Consider the following 15,849-nt stretch of genomic DNA (forward strand, 5'->3'; position numbering starts at 1 on the left):
TATTGCTTTTACCTCTGTGCCTTAAAATTCTGTTTAGCTTAACATAATATTTTGAGCAAATATTTTAAATACACAATCTAACTGCAACTAATTACAGACGCAATGTGTATTTGTGGTTGATTCCTTTAGCTTTTTAAATTACTGAGGTACAAGAAATGTAATTCCATTTGTAATTTCATTAGCTGAAGAATACCTTTAAGTTCAGTCCAGTTCAGTTCAGTTCATTTCAGTCACTCAGTCGTGTCTGACTCTTTGCGACCCCATGAAACTCAGCACGCCAGGCCTCCCTGTCCATCACCAGCTCCCGGAGTTCACTCAAACTCACGTCCATCGATTCGGTGATGCCATGCAGCCATCTCATCCTCTGTCGTCCCCTTTTCCTGCCCCCAATCCCTCCCAACATCAGAGTCTTTCCCAATGAGTCAACTCTTCGCATGAGGTGGCCAAAGTACTGGAGTTTCAACTTTAGCATCATTCCTTCCAAAGAAACCCGGGGCTGATCTCCTTTAGAATGGACTGGTTGGATCTCCTTGCATTCTAAGGGACTCTCAAGAGTCTTCTCCAACACCACAGTTCAAAAACATCAATTCTTCGGTGCTCAGCTTTCTTCACAGTCCAACTCTCACATCCATACACGACCACTGGAAAAACCATAGCCTGACTGGACGAACCTTTGTTGGCAAAGTAATGTCTCTGCTTTACAATATGCTATCTAGGTTGGTCATAACTTTCCTTCCAAGGAGTAAGTGTCTTTTAATTTCATGGCTGCAATCACCATCTGCAGTGATTTTGGAGACCAAAAAAACAAAGTCTGACACTGTTTCCCCATCTATTTCCCATGAAGTGATGGGACCGGATGCCATGATCTTCTTTTTCTGAATGTTGAGCTTTTCACTCTCCTCTTTCACTTTCATCAAGAGGCTTTTGAGTTCCTCTTCACTTTCTGCCATAAGGGTGGTGTCATCTGCATATCTGAGGTTATTGATATTTCTCCCAGCAATCTTGATTCCAGCTTGTGCTTCTTCCAGTCCAGCGTTTCTCATGATGTACTCTGCATATAAGTTAAATAAGCAGAGTGACAGTATACAGCCTTGACGTACTCCTTTTCCTATTTGGAACCAGTCTGTTGTTCCATGTCCTGTTTCAACTGCTGCTTCCTGACCTGCATATAGGTTTCCCTTAATTTAGGGCAAATTATATGAGACGCTCTGAATTTGCATATTAGATATATTCTAATTTTTTCTAACATTTTGGGAAGAAAACATCAATTGATTATTTCCTTAACATAAAAAAATAGAGTGTGCTTTGTTTAATTATTTACAAGACACTGGTTGTTTATAAATGCTGTATATAAACATAATAATTAGATGCTAACAGATTATCATGCACAATAAATAGATTTAAAATTTTTTATACAAATTAAAAAAAATAAAGGAAGAAATAAGTGTTTTAAGCACCTAACTTGTGCTTGGTACATAGTAAATGATCATTAAATGCTTGCTAAATAAACATATTGACACTTAACACATGTTCTCTTCTAAAATCATAACTTGAGGTAAGTACTACCACTTTCAAAGTTCAGATCAGGAAGTTGTATCAAGAGGGCTAATATCTTAAAAAAGTGAACTTCTCAAAATATACTATGTAATTAAGTTAAACCTGACTCCCAACAAAACACCGTGTCATCCCTCTGATAGCATCATATTTTTTTACATATTATATTATACCCACAGCTAGGCAGTTGAATCTAGTTAATTATTTATTCTAATAGGAGATAGAACAAGGTAAATGTTCACTCCACAACATAAAACTACTTTGTTGGATTAGTCACATACTTCTATATCTACACTGCACCTGCACACTTTGTTTTGGACCAAGATATTATACTCATGGGGCTTCCCTGGTGGCTCAAACTATGAAGAATCAGCCTGCGATTCAGGGGACCCAGGTTCAATCTCTGGGTTGGGAAGATCACATGGAGAAGGGCATGGCTACTCGCTCCAGTACTCCTGCCTGGAGAATCCCATGGACAGAGGAGCCTGGCAGGCGTTCCCAAAGAGCTGGCATGATTGAGAAACTAACACTTTCACACACACATTATACTCATGGTGGCAAGTGTTCTAAGAAGTATCATGATGCTTGACAAGAAATTCTCAGAATCACCTTCAGTTTTGTTTTCCATCAATTAATGGGAAATATTCTGTACCTACAGAATCAGAACTTTATTTGTAAGGCCTCAGCTGTTTTAAAGCATGGTATGTCAGAAATTGAGACATATTCAACAGGTTAATCTATTTAAGCAAAAATTGAATTAATTTATTGACCACATATTTCAGGAAAGACCCAATTTTAGAGGTGGTCATTAGGTTTTAGAACAAGAAGTTTGGTTCATTATGCTGTCTAGACTCCAAATTCTATAATTATCTGTTCAGAGATTTCTCCTTTTGTTAAAATCCCTCTTCAGCTCATATTTTCTTATCAAGGTTCAAAGTGTCATATACTCTTGGTTTCATAAGCATACAGGTCGATCAAAATTAAGTGTTTCAAATTGACTTCAATTGAACTATGACAGAATCACTGTTCAATTCATTATTCAGATAACCATCAAATTTTTGCTATTGTGGCTATCACAATAAAATTTCTAACTAAATGAAAATAAGTCATACCTTCATTAATTTGAAAATTATTATTAATTGCAGTTCACATCACAGCAGTTCAACTGAAGGAGAACAGCCTTGTTCTATTTTTAACTTAACCTGTCAATTGATGAATTGTATAATTTCTTTTAACTGATGTTTATTGAGGAACTGCCAAGTTATTTGTTAGACTTCAGGCATTCATAGACATAGAAGCATGAATTCTGGCTTCGTATATGTACAATCTAGAGGGGAAGGGAAACATCTATGAGCTAATCTCATTGCAATCAATTAGGTGTTTACAATCTACAGGAGATTGATATGAAAGGACAAACAAGGATCTCCTAAACCAGATTGGATGTGGTTGTATGCTATGATAGAAGTAGTACTGTGTGATAGCGGAAAGTCTGTTGATTCTGAAGTTCACAGTATTTTATATTAATCCTATATATTCATATAATTTCCATTTTCTGAATGAAATAAGAGTAAAAACTAAGGGTTAACTTTGCAAAATTATTTTAACAATTAAGGAACTATTATATGTGAAAGGAGCCTTGTGAAACAGTATGAGGTTATAGATAGGATTTGAAAGTTACTGCCAAACATATGAAGTTTGATAACTGTGTGACTAATTAGGAGAAATTAAGTTTCTGGAAGCCTCTATCACATAGAGAGCACTAAAGAAATTTAAAAATATATATGAATGACCGGTTCTTAATAAACTTTGAAATTTGTATATAACTTCTTCCCACTTTTCATCACATCACAATATTATGTGAACAGCTGGTGTTTGTGTTTCTTGTACCCAAACACTCTCAATTCACTAACATGTTGTTGTCTGAAAACTCTCAAAATGGCATCTAGTGAAAAACAAGCCAAGAGAAACTCATTTTTTTAATCACTTTTGTCCAATAATTTCTATATAGGTATTAAAATCCTGAGAATAGCTTCTAGATTCATATAGAAGCGTTTTGGGTCATTCTAGCTTAAAAATGTGTTTTCATAGCTAGGAATTTTAAGTAATAAATGGATGACATGTGATATTATAAGTATAGACAATGCATATACCTTTTTTTTTTTTAATCCACTCAGTCACTTTATGTCTTTTGACTGGAGAATTTAATTCATTGAGATGCAAGGAGATTTTTGATAGGCATCACCAATGCAATGGACATAAACTTGGGCAAACTCTAGGAGGTGGTGAGGGACACGGAGGTCTGGCATGCTGCTGTCCATGGGGTTGCAAAGAGTTTCAGAAATGACTGGGTGACTGAACAAAACTTGCACTTATTGCCATTTTATTACTTGCTTTCTCCTTATTTTTGTAGTTATCTCTCTCTTTGTTCTTCTTTTAGTGTCTTCTCCTGTGGTTTGAGATGGAGAAGGCAATGGCAACCCACTCCAGTACTCTTGCCTGGAAAATCCCATGGACGGAGGAGCCTGGTGGACTGCAGTCCATGGCGTCGTGAAGAGTTGGACACAACTGAGCGATTTCACTTTCACTTTTCACTTTCATGCGTTGGAGAAGGAAATTGCAACCCACTCCAGTGTTCTTGCCTGGAGAATCCCAGGGATGGGGGAGCCTGGTGGGCTGCCATCTATGGGGTTGCACAGAGTGGGGCATGACTGAAGCAACTTAGCAGCAGCAGCCTGTGGTTTGATGCTTTTCTTTAGTGTTATGTTTATGTATTTCTCTCTCTCTGGTTCTTGTATATACATTGAAGGTTTTTATTGTGATTATCACATAGTCCAGACATGTTGACCTGTAACTATACCTCTTCATTTTAAACTGATAATCATTTAGTCCAAACACATTTTAATTCCACTCCCATTTTTGCATTTTTCTGCCATATTTTACTTCTTTATATCTATCCCTTACCTATTTACTGTAGTTATAATTGATTTTACAATTTTATTTTTAGTCTTTGTACTATCTTATTTAAGTGGTTGAACCAGTGCCTCTACTATAGACCTGCCTTTACCAATGGAAATTTTCTCTTCCTAATATTTCTTATTTCTTGTTGCAATCTTTCTTTTTTTCACTTAAAGAAGGCTCTCTAACACTTTTTGTACAGTGAAGTTAGTACTGATAAACTCTTTTAGTTTTTGGTTGTCTGATCATTCCCTTATATTCCTTCATTTCTGAATGATAACCTTGCTGGATAGAGTATCTTAAGTTATAGCATGCATGCATGTATGCTAAGTCACTTCAGTTATGTCCGACTCTTTGTGATCCCATGGACTGTAGCCCGCCAGACTCCTCTGTGCATAAGATTTGTCCAGGCAAGAATATTGGAGTGGGTTGCCATCCTCTCCTCTAGGGAATCTTCCCAACCCAGAGGTCAAGCCTGTGTCTCTTACATCTCCTTCACTGGGAGACGAGTTCTTTACCACCTTGTAGGGTATTTTGTTGTTGTTGTTCCTTTCAGCACTTTAAATATGTTATGCCATTCCTTTTTTTTTTTTTTTTTTATTTTTAAACTTTACATAATTGTATTAGTTTTGCCAAATATCAAAATGCCATTCCCTTTTGACCTTAAAAGTTTCTACTGAAAACTCAGCTGATAGCCTTGTGGGGGTTCCTTTGTATGGGGCACAGTTTTTCTCATACTGCTTTTAGAATTCTCTGCCTTTCATATTTTCCACTTTAATTATACTATGCCTTGGTGCAGGTATCTTTGGATTCATCTTTTTTGAGATCTCTGTTCTTCATATAACTGGATATCTGTTTTTCCTCAGGTTCATAAAGTTGTCAAACATAATTTCATGCCTTCTGAGACCCTTATAATGTGAACATTAGTAGACCTGATGCTGTCTCAGAGGTCATTTAAACTTTTTTCTTATTTTTTAATTTATTTTTTCTTTTTGCTATTCTGATTACCTGGTTTCCATTATTCTTTCTTCTGATGGCTTATGTGTTCTTCTATATCCCTTAATATGCTGTTAGTTTCCTCTTTTGTAATTTTTTAAAAATTTCAATTACTGTATTCTTTTTTTTAGGTTTTTAAGTTTTCTATATTTTTGAAATTCTCACTGTGTTCATTTATTCCTTTCCCCAGTTCAAGTTGCATTCTTATTACTATTGATTTGGATTCTTTATCAGGTAAATTATTTACCTCTGTTTTATCAGGGTTTTTTTCTTGCTTTTTCATTTAAATCACATTCACCTTTTGTTTACATTTCGTTGTCTCTATGAAATTGGGTGAAACAGTTACCTATTCTGGTCTTGAAACTGTTACCTATTCAAGGCTTCCCTGGTAGCTCAGTTGTTAAAGAATCCGTCTGCAGTGCAGGAGACCCCAGTTCCATTCCTGCGCTGGGAAGATCTGTTGGAGAAGGGAAAGGCTACCCACTCCAGTATCCTGGCCTGGAGAATTCCAAGGATGGTATAGTCCATGGGGTTGCAAAGAGTTGGACATGACTGAGTGACTTTCACAATTCTGGTCTTAAAGGCATCTTCTTGTGTGGAAGCGTCCCTATACAGTCTGCATGTATGGCTTTGGTGAGAGAGCTGGAGCCAAAGCGGGCACCAGCAGTATCTTCCCTCAGGACATGCTGGTGGCCACGGTCTCGGTGGGAGGCAGAACTGGAGTCAGAGAGGTTGCAGCCAGAGCCGGGTGCAATCCAGTGCTTCTCCTGTGCTCAGTGTGTATATCTCCATGTGGACCCAAATTCTGGAGCAGGAGCTCTAAGGGTGTTGGGTTTCTCCTAAGTGTGATGGCTGCCTCTGCCTTGATTTGTGATGTTACCAGTGCCAGAGTGCTAGGGGCTGCACTTCCGTACTCCTTTCACTTTCTCTTTCATGTGCATACCGTGGTTAAAGGCTGGGTCAGATCCAGAGAGACTGGGGCAGCATCGCTGAGCTGGCCCCAGCCCCGTTCAGTAAGTGTGCACAGAGACTTAAACCCACAATGACCGTCTCCATCCTGCAGCCCTCTTAGCTCCCTCCAGAGTGTGTACACGGACACACCAGCTAGAAATGGCTACCTCAGCCCTGGTCAGAGGCAGTGAAGGAGTCCCAGCTGACTACATTCCATCCAAGTGTGCGCAATCTCCTTGAAAACACCCTTTCTCCTAGTTAGGAACAGAATAAGAGGGTGTGGAGTCTAATGTGGGCTGGGTGGGGTTTCCCAGTTGGCACTAGTGGTAAAGAACCCACCTGCCAGTGCAGATGGCAATAGCCATCTTCCCTGTGTTGGGAAGATCCCCTGGAAGAGGGCATGGCAACCCACTCCAGTGTTCTTGCCTGGAGAATCCCATGGGCAGAGGAGCCTGATAGGTGATGGTCCATGGGATCACAAAGAGTCGGACACGACTGAAGTGACTTAGCATGTACACAAGCACGTACACACGTGGGCTGGGTGGCATGCTGGGTTTGTCCTGAAAATCTAGCCAGAGCCCCAGAGTTTTCAGCCTGCTGTGACCAAGAGTAAATAGGTCTGGGCATGCATTCTTGAAGAGTAGAGATTCAGTTTCTTATAGCTCTCCAGTAGGCCTCACTGGTTTTTAAGCCAATAAGGGGTCTCATCTTACCTCTGTCAGACCCAGGTCTGAGGTGTCCAATAAGTGATTCAAACCCCTCACTCCCCAAGCCTATAATACTCCTTTCCTCTTCTGTGTCCCCCAGGAGAGGTATGGTCCTAATCGGACTGATGTTTGTCACTTCCCACCAGATTGCATGTCAAGGTTTCTTTTTATTCTTGTTGCAGAAAAGCTATTCTGCTAGTCCCCAGGACAGTTTCAATGTGAGTCACTCTTAGTTGTACTATTGACATTTTCAGGAGAGGATGTGAGCCCAGCAACCTCCTTACTAGGCTATCTTAATCTCTGAGCTTAATCTACCTAACCTAACCTTACTTCATCTCTGAACCTATCCACCTTAGGTTTAAGGTGGATACTTACACCTAACAACATATCATGGATAATTCAATTAATTCATAATATACATATCTTGCAATATACATGTATACATATATCATGTTATATATGCACATACATAACACATGTTTTAACATGTAATCCATAAATCAAATGCTCTCTATGACTTTGGTGAGCAAAAATGAAGACAGCACCTGCATGGTATCCAGAACGCATTTTAAAAAGAAGCAATTCACAATTCAATTCTCTCCAAAACAAAATGTCAACTTTTTGACTGGTGCAGTAGCATAAATCAGAAAGAACTCATATACTCTTTTAAGATATAATGGAAATGCATTGAATGTAACTGATGAGTGGCTGACTGAGCATATATATCTATAAAAGCAATTTAAGTGTTGAAACAGATTTCTTGGAATCCCTTAGAGAACAGAATTATTTTCTGTATATTTTGAAAATTACCTTTGAAACAAATGATGAAACAGAAAACAGCAACAAAATACTGCAGATATGTTTCCTCCATGCAACTATTTGAACAATGTTTCTGAAATGCATACACTTGTACTTTATCCTTTTCATTTCTTTGATCTTCATAGCTTCACAGTATGAAAATGAATAGGCATATCTGTTTATCTATCTCTGGTTATTTATAAGCTCTGTATCCATATTGTATGACACATATGGACAAACATAAACATGTTTCTTTAGAAAAGAAAAATATTAAATATCTTTACACTCAGCCTACACACAGACACATGTATGCAACAGGGGGTAGTCTATCACATTTGGGAAGAAATATAAATATACCAAGTCAACATGTGCCCAGATGGAATAGTATCACCCAAGTTATTGAATATAAGGACCCATAACTATTGTTACCATGCATACTGTAGATAATAAATATAATGAGAATATACATGCTTTCATATTTTTCCTTCAGTGTTCTTAGTTATCTTGCAATTGACATGTACATATTGCTATTTGATTTTAACTAAGCAGCACATTTACAATTTTACATATAGATGGAATGTAGTCAGCAAAATTTTATATACTTACTCTCTGCCTTTTAACCGTATAGTATCTACAATTTATATCTTACGTATGTCTTCTTTACTATCAGAATTAAATTTCAGCTCAACTGTGAGCATGTTCCCTGTGTTCCAGATTCTGTCTTGTTATGCAGTTTCACAATTTTGAAGTTGATTTATGGATATAAAATTAGACAATGCTATTAATACATTCAAATATGAATTTTTAAAATGATTTTTAATAGGCAAAATTAGTGGATGTGGACTAACTATATCAATTCTTAGGACTGATGACAAGTGAACATTTATCTTTTTAGTTATGGGATATCATTAACATAAAGTTAATGTATCATAAGAACTGGCTTGACTTGTTCTTCATTCAGTAGCTCATTGATAGCCTAATATCAGTGTATTACCATTGTTATTGTAGAGTACCTATGTATGGTATATCTAGGTTAAAGATTAAACCTGAGAAATAACCATGGGCTCTTAGAGCTATTAGACTAACATTTGTTTAAAAGAGAGATTTTAAACAAGTTTTAGAGAAAAGTAAAATTAGTGTTAGTTAAAAATCCTATAGAAAGTATCCTTTGAATAATCATCTATTTAGTTAATTAGATATAATCAAGTTATGTTTATTGATAATTTAATTAAATGATGAATCTAAAACTATTTTATTGCAATTATAAGATGTTAACAAGAGAAAATTAATAATATTAAAACATTGATTTGTATATTATGAGACTATGTAATAACATAATACAAAAATCAAATTCTTTCTAGAAAGAAGTAAAAAATATCTCTAAGGATGCATAAACATAAACATGTAAAATAAAAATGCTTAGTAAATACCAAATAAAAACTAGCTTCATTTCAATTGCAATGCAAGTGAAAGTAAAACAATCAGCTTTCTCATTCCATGCATTTTATTTGAAAAAACACAGCTGAAGAATAAATTGCTTTCTGTGCCAACTACATACTGAGAATGCTTATCTTTCATGATCCACTATGATGCAAAGCTATGATATCTATCATGTGTTTCTTAGAGAACTTTATGTTTTCTAATTAAAATTAATCTTATCCCTATTGATTTATCACTCTAGATTCTCAGAAGTGTTGAAACCAAATTCTGCCATTCTGTTCCTGATTTTGTATCGCTAACCTGAAAATAGTACCAAGAATGCTTCTTTCCTAGTCATAATTAAGTGTTGATTGGGGCAAGACAAGGAGCTGGAAAGTCTATAGCACATCACTGGGTGTGTTTGCTGAGTTCACATACATCTACTTTCTTTTGCTAATCTATGTTAATATATTGATTGTAATTTTATTTTTTATTTCTTTATTATTAGTGAGAGGAACACATTTTCACATATTTAAGGACCTTTATTATATGTTTTGAAAAGTGGCTATTCATTACATTTTTCAAGTTTTCTATCTTTTTTTTTTTTTTTTTTTTTTTGTATTTCTCACCAATCTTTTAAGATTTCTTTGAGAATTTCATCTATTGAAGTGAAAATGAAAGTGAAAGTCACTCAGTCCTGTTGGACTCTTTGTGACCCCATGGACTATACAATCCGTGGAATTCTCTAGGCCAGAATACTGGAGTGGATAGCCTTTCCCTTCTCCAAGGCATCTTCCCAACTCAGGGATTGAACCCAGGTCTCCCGTACTGCAGGTGGATTCTTTTTTTTTTTTTTTTTTTGTACTCAATAAATGTTTATTGGAAATATGAATAAGAAAGTGAATGAATAAACATTTCCCAGTGTACTGCCTGTCTGGACTTTATAGGGTCCAATTTAAATAAAAGTTTAAATTGTGTTAATCATATTTATCAATGACTTTTACTAAGTATTTTAAATTTCATGTCTTATAACCATTTCAATTAAAGTTTATAAACAGATTCTTGAATATTCCCCTCTAATTCTACACTCCTTTTACCGACTCTATTCATTTTACTCAATTTAATCCACTTTTTTTTTTCTTTTTTTTTAAATTTTATTTTATTTTTAAACTTTACATAACTGTATTAGTTTTGCCAAATATCAAAATGAATCTGCCACAGGTATACATGTGTTCCCCATCCTGAACCCTCCTCCCTCCTCCCTCCCCATTCCATCCCTCTGGGTCGTCCCAGTGCACCAGCCCCAAGCATCCAGTATCGTGCATCGAACCTGGACTGGCAACTCATTTCATACATGATATTTTACATGTTTCAATGCCATTCTCCCAAATCTTCCCACCCTCTCCCTCTCCCACAGAGTCCATAAGACTGTTCTATATGTCAGTGTCTCTTTTGCTGTCTCGTTCACAGGGTTATTGTTACCATCTTTCTAAATTCCATATCTATGCGTTAGTATACTGTATTGGTGTTTTTCTTTCTGGCTTACTTCACTCTGTATAATAGGCTCCAGTTTCATCCACCTCATTAGAACTGATTCAAATGTATTCTTTTTAATGGCTGAATAATACTCCATTGTGTATATGTACCACAGCTTTCTTATCCATTCAGCTGCTGATGGACATCTAGGTTGCTTCCATGTCCTGGCTATTATAAACAGTGCTGCGATGAACATTGGGGTACACATGTCTCTTTCCCTTCTGGTTTCCTCAGTGTGTATGCCCAGCAGTGGGATTGCTGGATCATAAGGCAGGTCTATTTCCAGTTTTTTAAGGAATCTCCACACTGTTCTCCATAGTGGCTGTACTAGTTTGCATTCCCACCAACAGTGTAAGAGGGTTCCCTTTTCTCCACACCCTCTCCAGCATTTATTACTTGTAGACTTTTGGATCGCAGCCATTCTGACTGGTGTGAAATGGCACCACATAGTGGTTTTGATTTGCATTTCTCTGATAATGAGTGATGTTGAGCATCTTTTCATGTGTTTGTTAGCCATCTGTATGTCTTCTTTGGAGAAATGTCTATTTAGTTCTTTGGCCCATTTTTTGATTGGGTCATTTGTTTTTCTGGAGTTGAGCTGTAGGAGTTGCTTGTATATTCTCGAGATTAGTTGTTTGTCAGTTGCTTCATTTGCTATTATCTTCTCCCATTCTGAAGGCTGTCTTTTCACCTTGCTAATAGTTTCCTTTGATGTGCAGAAGCTTTTAAGGTTAATTAGGTCCCATTTGTTTATTTTTGCTTTTATTTCCAATATTCTGGGAGGTGGGTCATAGAGGATCCTGCTGTGATGTATGTCAGAGAGTGTTTTGCCTATGTTCTCCTCTAGGAGTCTTATAGTTTCTGGTCTTACATTTAGATCTTTAATCCATTTTGAGTTTATTTTGGTGTATGATGTTAGAAAGTGTTCTAGTTTCATTCTTTTACAAGTGGTTGACCAGATTTCCCAGAACCACTTGTTAAAGAGATTGTCTTTAATCCATTGTATATTCTTGCCTCCTTTGTCGAAGATAAGGTGTCCATATGTGCGTGGATTTATCTCTGGGCTTTCTATTTTGTTCCATTGATCTATATTTCTGTCTTTGTGCCAGTACCATACTGTCTTGATAACTGTGGCTTTGTAGTAGAGCCTGAAGTCAGGTAGGTTGATTCCTCCAGTTCCATTCTTCTTTCGCAAGATCGCTTTGGCTATTCGAGGTTTTTTGTATTTCCATACATATTGGGAAATTATTTGTTCTAGCTCTGTGAAGAATACCGTTGGTAGCTTGATAGGGATTGCATTGAATCTATAAATTGCTTTGGGTAGTATACTCATTTTCACTATATTGATTCTTCCAATCCATGAACATGGTATATTTCTCCATCTATTAGTGTCCTCTTTGATTTCTTTCACCAGTGTTTTATAGTTTTCTATATATAGGTCTTTAGTTTCTTTAGGTAGAAATAGTCCTAAGTATTTTATTCTTTCCGTTGCAATGGTGAATGGAATTGTTTCCTTAATTTCTTTTTCTGTTTTCTCATTATTAGTGTATAGGAATGCAAGGGATTTCTGTGTGTTAATTTTATATCCTGCAACATTACTATAATCATTGATTAGTTCTAGTAATTTTCTGGTGCAGTCTTTAGGGTTTTCTATGTAGAGGATCATGTCATCTGCAAATAGTGAGAGTTTTACTTCTTCTTTTCCAATTTGGATTCCTTTTATTTCTTTTTCTGCTCTGACTGCTGTGGCCAAAACTTCCAAAACTATGTTGAATAGTAATGGTGAAAGTGGGCACCCTTGTCTTGTTCCTGACTTTAGAGGAAATGCTTTCAATTTTTCACCATTGAGGATAATGTTTGCTGTGGGTTTGTCATATATAGCTTTTATTATGTTGAGGTATGATCCTTCTATTCCTGCTTTCTGGAGAGTTTTGATCATAAATGGATGTTGAATTTTGTCAAAGGCTTTCTCTGCATCTATTGAGATAATCATATGGTTTTTATTTTTCAATTTTTTAATGTGATGTATTACATTGATTGATTTGCGGATATTGAAGAATCCTTGCATCCCTGGGATAAAGCCCACTTGGTCATGGTGTATGATCTTTTTAATGTGTTGTTGGATTCCGATTGCTAGAATTTTGTTAAGGATTTTTGCATCTATGTTCATCAGTGATATTGGCCTGTTGTTTTCTTTTTTTGTGGGATCTTTGTCAGGTTTTGGTATTAGGGTGATGGTGGCCTCATAGAATGAGTTTGAAAGTTGACCTTCCTCTACAATTTTCTGGAAGAGTTTGAGCATGTAGGTGTTAACTCTTCTCTAAATTTTTGGTAGAATTCAGCTGTGAAGCTGTCTGGACCTGGGCTTTTGTTTGCTGGAAGATTTTTGATTACAGTTTCAATTTCCATGCTTGTGATGGGTCTGTTGAGATTTTCTATTTCTTCCTGGTTGAGTTTTGGAAAGTTGTACTTTTCTAAGAATTTGTCCATTTCTTCCACGTTGTCCATTTTATTGGCATATAATTGTTGATAGTAGTCTCTTATGATCCTTTGTATTTCTGTGTTGTCTGTTGTGATCTCTCCATTTTCATTTCTGATTTTATTGATTTGATTTTTCTCCCTTTGTTTTTTGATGAGTCTGGGTAATGGTTTGTCAATTTTATTTATCCTTTTAAAGAACCAGCTTTTGGCTTTGTTGATTTTTGCTATGATCTCTTTTGTTTCTTTTGCATTTATTTCTGCTCTAATTTTTAAAATTTCTTTCTTTCTAGTTGCTTTAGGTGTAGAGTTGATTATTTATTTGACTTTTTTCTTGTTTCTTGAGGTATGCCTGTATTGCTATGAACTTTCGCCTTAGGACTGCTTTTACAGTGTCCCACAGGTTTGGGGTTGTTGTGTTTCCATTTTCATTCGTTTCTATGCAAATTTTTATTTCTTCTGTGATTTGTTGGTTATTCAGCAGGGTGTTGTTCAGCCTCCATATGTTGGAATTTTTAATAGTTTTTCTCCTGTAATTGAGATCTAATCTTACTGGATTGTGGTCAGAAAAGATGCTTGGAATGATTTCAATGAATTTTCCAAGGCTAGATTTATGGTCCAGGATGTGATCTATCCTGGAAAAGGTTCCATGTGCACTTGAGAAAAAGGTGAAATTCATTGTTTTGGGATTAAATGTCCTATAGATATTAATTAGGTCTAACTGGTCTATTGTACTGTTTAAAGTTTGTGTTTCCTTGTTAATTTTCTGTTTAGTTGATCTATCCATAGGTGTGAGTGGGGTATTAAAGTCTCCCACTATTATTGTGTTATTGTTAATTTCTCCTTTCATACTTGTTAGCATTTGTCTTACATATTGCGGTGCTCCCGTGTTGGGTGCATATATATTTATAATTGTTATATCTTCTTCTTGGATTGATCCTTTGATCATTATGTAGTGACCATCTTTGTCTCTTTTCACAGCCTTTGTTTTAAAGTCTATTTTATATGATATGAGTATTGCTACTCCTGCTTTCTTTTGGTCCTTATTTGCATGGAAAATCTTTTTCCAGCCCTTCACTTTCAGACTGTATGTGTCCCCTGTTTTGAGGTGGGTCTCTTGTAGACAACATATGTAGGGGTCGTGTTTTTGTATCCATTCAGCCAGTCTTTGTCTTTTGGTTGAGGCATTCAACCCATTTACGTTTAAGGTAATTACTGATAAGTATGATCTCGTTGCCATTTACTTTATTGTTTTGGGTTTGAATTTATACACCATTTTTGTGTTTCCTGTCTAGAGGATATCCTTTAGTATTTGTTGGAGAGCTGGTTTGGTGGTGCAGAATTCTCTAAGCTTTTGCTTGTCTGAAAAGCTTTTGATTTCTCCTTCATATTTGAATGAGATCCTTGCTGGGTACAATAATCTGGGCTGTAGGTTATTTTCTTTCATCATTTTAAGTATGTCTTGCCATTCCCTCCTGGCTTGGAGAGTTTCTATTGAAAGATCAGCTGTTATCCTTATGGGAATTCCCTTGTGTGTTATTTGTTGTTTTTCCCTTGCTGCTTTTAATATTTGTTCTTTGTGTTTGATCTTTGTTAATTTGATTAATATGTGTCTTGGGGTGTTTCGCCTTGGGTTTATCCTGTTTGGGACTCTCTGGGTTTCTTGGACTTGGGTGATTATTTCCTTCCCCATTTTAGGGAAGTTTTCAACTATTATCTCCTCAAGTATTTTCTCATGGTCTTTCTTTTTGTTTCTTCTTCTGGGATCCCTATGATTCGAATGTTGTAGTGTTTAATATTGTCCTGGAGGTCTCTGAGATTGTCCTCATTTCTTTTAATTCGTTTTTCTTTTATCCTCTCTGATTCATTTATTTCTACCAGTCTATCTTCTAATTCACTAATCCTATCTTCTGCCTCTGTTATTCTACTATTTGTTGCCTCCAGAGTGTTTTTAATTTCATCTATTGCATTATTCATTATATATTGACTCTTTTTTATTTCTTTTAGGTCCTTGTTAAACCTTTCTTGCATCTTCTCAATCCTTGTCTCCAGGCTATTTATCTGTGATTCCATTTTAATTTCAAGATTTTGGATCAATTTCACTATCATTATTCAGAATTCTTTATCAGGTAGATTCCCTATCTCTTCCTCTTTTGTTTGGTTTGGTGGGCATTTATCCTGTTCCTTTATCTGCTGGGTATTCCTCTGTCTCTTCATCTTGTTTAAATTGCTGAGTTTGGGGTGTCCTTTCTGTATTCTGGCAGTTTGTGGAGTTCTCTTTATTGTGGAATTTCCTCGCTGTGTGTGGGTTTGTACAGGTGGCATATAATTTTTGATAGTAGTCTCTTATGATCCTTTATATTTCTCTGTTGTCTGTTGTGGTCTCTCCATTCTCTAGTTTTATTGATTTGATCTTTCTCCCTTTATTTCTTGATGAGTCTGGCTAATGGTTTGT

Source organism: Bubalus bubalis, chromosome 13 (assembly GCF_019923935.1).
Source record: "Bubalus bubalis isolate 160015118507 breed Murrah chromosome 13, NDDB_SH_1, whole genome shotgun sequence".
Taxonomy (NCBI): Eukaryota; Metazoa; Chordata; class Mammalia; order Artiodactyla; family Bovidae; genus Bubalus; species Bubalus bubalis.